Source organism: Oncorhynchus keta, chromosome 21 (genome assembly GCF_023373465.1).
Source record: "Oncorhynchus keta strain PuntledgeMale-10-30-2019 chromosome 21, Oket_V2, whole genome shotgun sequence".
NCBI classification, from domain to species: domain Eukaryota; kingdom Metazoa; phylum Chordata; class Actinopteri; order Salmoniformes; family Salmonidae; genus Oncorhynchus; species Oncorhynchus keta.
The window spans coordinates 46913516-46921686 of record NC_068441.1 but is presented as its reverse complement, the minus strand read 5'-3'; positions in this window follow the sequence as shown (position 1 = coordinate 46921686).

Here is an 8171-nt window from a genome sequence, read left to right as displayed (position 1 = left end):
GATCTAGCTGGTCTGTCACATTATAATAGAGACATTAGGTCTAGCTGGTCTGTCATATTATAATACAGACCGTTGATCTAGCTGGTCTGTCATATTATAATAGAGACAGTAGATCTAGCTGGTCTGTCATAAAATAATAGAGACTGTAGATCTAGCTGGTCTATCATGTTATAATGGAGACAGTAGATCTAGCTGGTCTGTCATAATATAATAGAGACTGTAGATCTAGCTGGTCTGTCATATTATAATAGAGACAGTAGATGTCGCTGGTCTGTCATAATATAATAGAGACAGTAGATCGAGCTGGTCTGTCATATTATAATGGAGACAGTAGATCTACCTGGTCTGTCATAATATAATAGAGACTGTAGATCTCGCTGGTCTGTGATAATAGAATAGAGACAGTAGATCTAGCTGGTCTGTCATAATATGATAGAGACAGTAGATCTAGCTGGTCTGTCATAATATAATAGAGACAGTATATCTAGCTGGTCTGTCATATTATAATACAGACATTTGATCTCGCTGGTCTGTCATATTATAATAGAGACAGTAGATCTAGCTGGTCTGTCATAATATAATAGAGACAGTAGATTTAGCTGGTCTATCATATTATAATGGACACAGTAGATGTAGCTGGTCTGTCATAATATAATAGAGACAGTAGATCTAGCTGGTCTGTCATAATATAGCAGAGACAGTAGATCTAGCTGATCTGTCATAAAATAATAGAGACAGTAGATCGAGCTGGTCTTTCATGTTATAATAGAAACAGTAGATCTAGCTGGTCTGTCATAATATAATAGAGACAGTATATCTAGCTGGTCTGTCAAATTATAATAGAGACAGTAGATCGAGCTGGTCTGTCATATTATAATACAGACAGTTGATCTCGCTGGTCTGTCATATTATAATAGAGACAGTATATCTAGCTGGTCTGTCATATTATAATGGAGACAGTAGATCTAGCTGGTCTGTCATATTATAATAGAGACAGTACATCTCGCTGGTCTGTCATAATAGAATACAGACAGTAGATCTACCTGGTCTGTCATTATCTAATAGAGACAGTAGATTTTGCTGGTCTGTCATATTATAATAGAGACAGTAGATCGATCTGGTCTGTCATAATAGAATAGAGACAGTAGATCGAGCTGGTCTGTCATATTATAATGGAGAAATTAGATCTAGCTGTTCTGTCATAATATGAGACTGTAGATCTAGCTGGTCTTTCATATTATAATAGAGACAGTAGATCTACCTGGTCTGTCATAATATAATAGATACAGTAGATCTACCTGGTCTGTCATAGAATAATAGAGACAGTAGATCTAGCTGGTCTGTCATATTATAATAGAGGCAGTAGATCTAGCTGGTCTGTCATAATATAATAGAGACAGTATATCTAGCTGGTCTGTCAAATTATAATAGAGACAGTAGATCTAGCTGGTCTGTCATATTATAATAGAGACAGTACATCTAGCTGGTCTGTCATAATATAGTAGAGACAGTAGATCTTGCTGGTCTGTCATAATATAGTAGAGACAGTAGATCAAGCTGGTCTGTCATTTTATAATAGAGACAGTACATCTAGCTGGTCTGTCATAATATAATAGAGACAGTAGATCTACCTGGTCTGTCATAAAATAATAGAGACAGTAGATCTAGCCGGTCTGTCATAATATGATAGAGACAGTAGATCTAGCTGGTCTGTCATAATATAATACAGACAGTATATCTAGCTGGTCTGTCAAATTGTAATAGAGGCAGTAGATCTAGCTGGTCTGTCATAAAATAATAGAGACAGTAGATCGAGCTGGTCTTTCATGTTATAATAGAAACAGTAGATCTAGCTGGTCTGTCATAATATAATAGAGACAGTATATCTAGCTGGTCTGTCACATTATAATAGAGACAGTAGATCTAGCTGGTCTGTCATAATATAGCAGAGACAGTAGATCTAGCTGGTCTGTCATAAAATAATAGAGACAGTAGATCGAGCTGGTCTGTCATAATATGATAGAGACAGTAGATCTAGCTGATCTGTCATAAAATAATAGAGACAGTAGATCGAGCTGTTCTTTCATGTTATAATAGAGACAGTAGATCTAGCTGGTCTGTCATATTATAATAGAGACAGTAGATCTAGCTGTTCTGTCATAATATGAGACAGTATATCTAGCTGGTCTGTCATATTATAATAGAGACAGTAGATCTTGCAGGTCTGTCATATTATAATGGGGACAGTAGATCTAGCTGGTCTGTCATAATAGAATAGAGATAGTAGATCGAGCTGGTCTGTCACATTATAATAGAGACAGTAGATCGAGCTGGTCTGTCATATTATAATACAGACAGTTGATCTCGCTGTTCTGTCATAATATGAGACAGTATATCTAGCTGGTCTGTCATATTATAATAGAGACAGTAGATTTAGCTGGTCTATCATATTATAATGGACACAGTAGATGTCGCTGGTCTGTCATAATATAATAGAGACAGTAGATCTAGCTGGTCTGTCATATTATAATGGAGACAGTAGATCTAGCTGGTCTGTCATATTATAATAGAGACAGTACATCTAGCTGGTATGTCATAATAGAATAAAGTCAGTAGATATAGCTGTTCTGTCATAATATGAGACAGTAGATCTAGCTGGTCTTTCATATTATAATAGAGACAGTAGATCTAGCTGGTCTGTCATATTATAATAGAGACAGTAGATCTAGCTGGTCTGTCATAATATAATAGAGACAGTATATCTAGCTGGTCTGTCAAATTATAATAGAGACAGTAGATCTAGCTGGTCTGTCATAATATAGCAGAGACAGTAGATCTAGCTGGTCTGTCATATTATAATGGAGACAGTAGATCTCGCTTGTCTGTCATAATAGAATAGAGACAGTAGATCGAGCTGGTCTGTCATATTATAATGGAGACAGTAGATCTAGCTGTTCTGTCATAATATGAGACAGTAGTTCTAGCTGGTCTTTCATATTATAATAGAGACAGTAGATCTACCTGGTCTGTCATAATATAATAGATACAGTAGATCTACCTGGTCTGTCATAATATAATAGATACAGTAGATCTATCTGGTCTGTCAAATTATAATAGAGACAGTAGATCTAGCTGGTCTGTCATAATATAGCAGAGACAGTAGATCTACCTGGTCTGTCATAAAATAATAGAGACAGTAGATCTAGCTGGTCTGTCATAATATGATAGAGACAGTAGATCTACCTGGTCTGTCATAAAATAATAGAGACAGTAGATCGAGCTGTTCTTTCATGTTATAATAGAAACAGTAGATCTACCTGGTCTGTCATAATATAATAGAGACAGTATATCTAGCTGGTCTGTCATATTATAATAGAGACAGTACATCTAGCTGGTCTGTCATAATAGAATAGAGACAGTAGATCTAGCTGTTCTGTCATAATATGAGACAGTAGATCTCGCTGGTCTTTCATATTATAATAGAGGCAGTAGATCTAGCTGGTCTGTCATAATATAGCAGAGACAGTAGATCTAGCTGTTATTTCATGTTATAATAGAAACAGTAGATCTACCTGGTCTGTCATAATATAATAGAGACAGTAGATCTAGCTGTTCTGTCATAATATGAGACAGTATATCTAGCTTGTCTGTCATATTATAATAGAGACAGTAGATATAGCTGGTCTGTCACATTATAATAGAGACAGTAGATCTTGCTGGTCTGTCATAATATAGTAGAGACAGTAGATCAAAATGGTCTGTCATTTTATAATAGAGACAGTACATCTAGCTGGTCTGTCATAATCTAATAGAGACAGTAGATTTTGCTGGTCTGTCATATTATAATAGAGACAGTAGATCTACCTGGTCTGTCATAATCTAATAGAGACAGTATATTTTGCTGGTCTGTCATATTAGAGACAGTAGATCTCGCTGGTCTGTCATAATATAATAGAGACAGTAGATCTACCTGGTCTGTCATAAAATAATAGAGACAGTAGATCTAGCCGGTCTATCATAATATGATAGAGACAGTAGATCTAGCTGGTCTGTCATAATATAATAGAGACAGTATATCTAGCTGGTCTGTCAAATTGTAATAGAGGCAGTAGATCTAGCTGGTCTGTCATAAAATAATAGAGACAGTAGATCGAGCTGGTCTTTCATGTTATAATAGAAACAGTAGATCTAGCTGGTCTGTCATAATATAATAGAGACAGTATATCTAGCTGGTCTGTCATATTAGAGACAGTAGATCTCGCTGGTCTGTCATAATATAATAGAGACAGTAGATCTAGCCGGTCTGTCATAATATGATAGAGACAGTAGATCTAGCTGGTCTGTCATAATATAATAGAGACAGTATATCTAGCTGGTCTGTCAAATTGTAATAGAGGCAGTAGATCTAGCTGGTCTGTAATAAAATAATAGAGACAGTAGATCGAGCTGGTCTTTCATGTTATAATAGAAACAGTAGATCTACCTGGTCTGTCATAATCTAATAGAGACAGTATATTTTTCTGGTCTGTCATATTAGAGACAGTAGATCTCGCTGGTCTGTCATAATATAATAGAGACAGTAGATCTACCTGGTCTGTCATAAAATAATAGAGACAGTAGATCTAGCCGGTCTGTCATAATATGATAGAGACAGTAGATCTAGCTGGTCTGTCATAATATAATAGAGACAGTATATCTAGCTGGTCTGTCAAATTGTAATAGAGGCAGTAGATCTAGCTGGTCTGTCATAAAATAATAGAGACAGTAGATCGAGCTGGTCTTTCATGTTATAATAGAAACAGTAGATCTACCTGGTCTGTCATAATCTAATAGAGACAGTATATTTTGCTGGTCTGTCATATTAGAGACAGTAGATCTCGCTGGTCTGTCATAATATAATAGAGACAGTAGATCTACCTGGTCTGTCATAAAATAATAGAGACAGTAGATCTAGCCGGTCTGTCATAATATGATAGAGACAGTAGATCTAGCTGGTCTGTCATAATATAATAGAGACAGTATATCTAGCTGGTCTGTCAAATTGTAATAGAGGCAGTAGATCTAGCTGGTCTGTCATAAAATAATAGAGACAGTAGATCGAGCTGGTCGTTCATGTTATAATAGAAACAGTAGATCTAGCTGGTCTGTCATAATATAATAGAGACAGTATATCTAGCTGGTCTGTCAAATTGTAATAGAGGCAGTAGATCTAGCTGGTCTGTCATAAAATAATAGAGACAGTAGATCGAGCTGGTCTTTCATGTTATAGTAGAGACAGTAGATCAAGCTGGTCTGTCATTTTATAATAGAGACAGTACATCTAGCTGGTCTGTCATAATATAATAGAGACAGTAGATCTACCTGGTCTGTCATAATCTAATAGAGACAGTATATTTTGCTGGTCTGTCATATTAGAGACAGTAGATCTCGCTGGTCTGTCATAATATAATAGAGACAGTAGATCTACCTGGTCTGTCATAAAATAATAGAGACAGTAGATCTAGCCGGTCTGTCATAATATGATAGAGACAGTAGATCTAGCTGGTCTGTCATAATATAATAGAGACAGTATATCCCAGTTAGGGGGAGTGATGAGCTCTACAGCAGAGTCTCACAACTCAATCGCTGGTTGAAAACTGTTTTCTGCCCCTCCCAAAAGATAGAATTTGTAGATAATTGGCCCTCTTTCTGGGACTCACCCACAAACAGGACCAAGCCTGACCTGCTGAGGAGTGACGGACTCCATCCTAGCTGGAGGGGTGCTCTCATCTTATCTGCCAACATAGACAGGGCTCTAACTCCTCTAGCTCCACAATGAAATAGGGTGCAGGCCAGGCAGCAGGCTATTAGCCAGCCTGCCAGCATAGTGGAGTCTGCCACTAGCATAGTCAGTGTAGTCAGCTCAGCTATCACCATTGAGACCGTGTCTGTGCCTCGACCTAGGTTGGGCAAAACTAAACATGGCGGTGTTCGCCTTAGCAATCTCACTAGGATAAAGACCACCTCCATTCCTGTCATTACTGAAAGAGATCATGATACCTCACATCTCAAAATAGGGCTACTTAATGTTAGATCCCTTACTTCAAAGGCAATTATAGTCAATGAACTAATCACTGATCATAATCTTGATGTGATTGGCCTGACTGAAACATGGCTTAAGCCTGATGAATTTACTGTGTTAAATGAGGCCTCACCTCCTGGCTACACTAGTGACCATATCCCCGTGCATCCCGCAAAGGCGGAGGTGTTGCTAACATTTACGATAGCAAATTTCAATTTACAAAAAAAAAAAAAATGACGTTTTCGTCTTTTGAGCTTCTAGTCATGAAATCTATGCAGCCTACTCAATCACTTTTTATAGCTACTGTTTACAGGCCTCCTGGGCCATATACAGCGTTTCTCACTGAGTTCCTGAATTCCTATCAGACCTTGTAGTCATTGCAGATAATATTCTAATCTTTGGTGACTTTAATATTCACATGGAAAAGTCCACAGACCCACTCCAAAAGGCTTTTGGAGCCATCATCGACTCAGTGGGTTTTGTCCAACATGTCTCTGGACCCACTCACTGTCACAGTCATACGCTGGACCTAGTTTTGTCCCATGGAATAAATGTTGTGGATCTTAATGTTTTTCCTCATAATCCTGGACTATCGGACCACCATTTTATTACGTTTGCAATTGCAACAAATAATCTGCTCAGACCCCAACCAAGGAACATCAAAAGTCGTGCTATAAATTCACAGACAACACAAAGATTCCTTGATGCCCTTCCAGACTCCCTCTGCCTACCCAAGGACGCCAGAGGACAAAAATCCGTTAACCACCTAACTGAGGATCTCAATTTAACCTTGCGCAATACCCTAGATGCAGTTGCACCCCTAAAAACTAAAAAAATGTCTCATAAGAAACTAGCTCCCTGGTACACAGAAAATACCCGAGCTCTGAAGCAAGCTTCCAGAAAATTGGAACGGAAATGGCGCCACACCAAACTGGAAGTCTTCCGACTAGCTTGGAAGGACGGTACCGTGCAGTACCGAAGAGCCCTTACTGCTGCTCGATCGTCCTATTTTTCTAACTTAATTGAGGAAAATAAGAACAATCCGAAATTCCTTTTTTGATACTGTGGCAAAGCTAACTAAAAAGCAGCATTCCCCAAGAGAGGATGACTTTCACTTTAGCAGTGATAAATTCATGAACTTCTTTGAGGAAAAGATTATGATTATTAGAAAGCAAATTACGGACTCCTCTTTAAACCTGCGTATTCCTCCAAACCTCAGTTGTCCTGAGTCTGCACAACTCTGCCAGGACCTAGGATCAAGAGAGACGCTCAAGTGTTTTAGTACTATATCTCTTGACACAATGATGAAAATAATCATGGCCTCTAAACCTTCAAGCTGTATACTGGACCCTATTCCAACTAAACTACTGAAAGAGCTGCTTCCCTGTGCTTGGCCCTCCTATGTTGAACATAATAAACGGCTCTCTATCCACTGGATGTGTACCAAACTCACTAAAAGTGGCAGTAATAAAGCCTCTCTTGAAAAAGCCAAACCTTGACCCAGAAAATATAAAAAACTATCGGCCTATATCGAATCTTCCATTCCTCTCAAAGATTTTAGAAGGCTGTTGCGCAGCAACTCACTGCCTTCCTGAAGACAAACAATGTATACGAAATGCTTCAGTCTGGTTTTAGACCCCATCATAGCACTGAGACGGCACTTGTGAAGGTGGTAAATGACATTTTAATGGCATCGGACCGAGGCTCTGCATCTGTCCTCGTGCTCCTAGACCTTAGTGCTGCTTTTGATACCATCGATCACCACATTCTTTTGGAGAGATTGGAAACCCAAATTGGTCTACACGGACAAGTTCTGGCCTGGTTTAGATCTTATCTGTCGGAAAGATATCAGTTTGTCTCTGTGAATGGTTTGTCCTCTGACAAATCAACTGTACATTTCGGTGTTCCTCAAGGTTCTGTTTTAGGACCACTATTGTTTTCACTATATATTTTACCTCTTGGGGATGTTATTCGAAAACATAATGTAAACTTTCACTGCTATGCGGATGACACACAGCTGTACATTTCAATGAAACATGGTGAAGCCCCAAAATTGCCCTCGCTAGAAGCATGTGTTTCAGACATAAGGAAGTGGATGGCTGCAAACTTT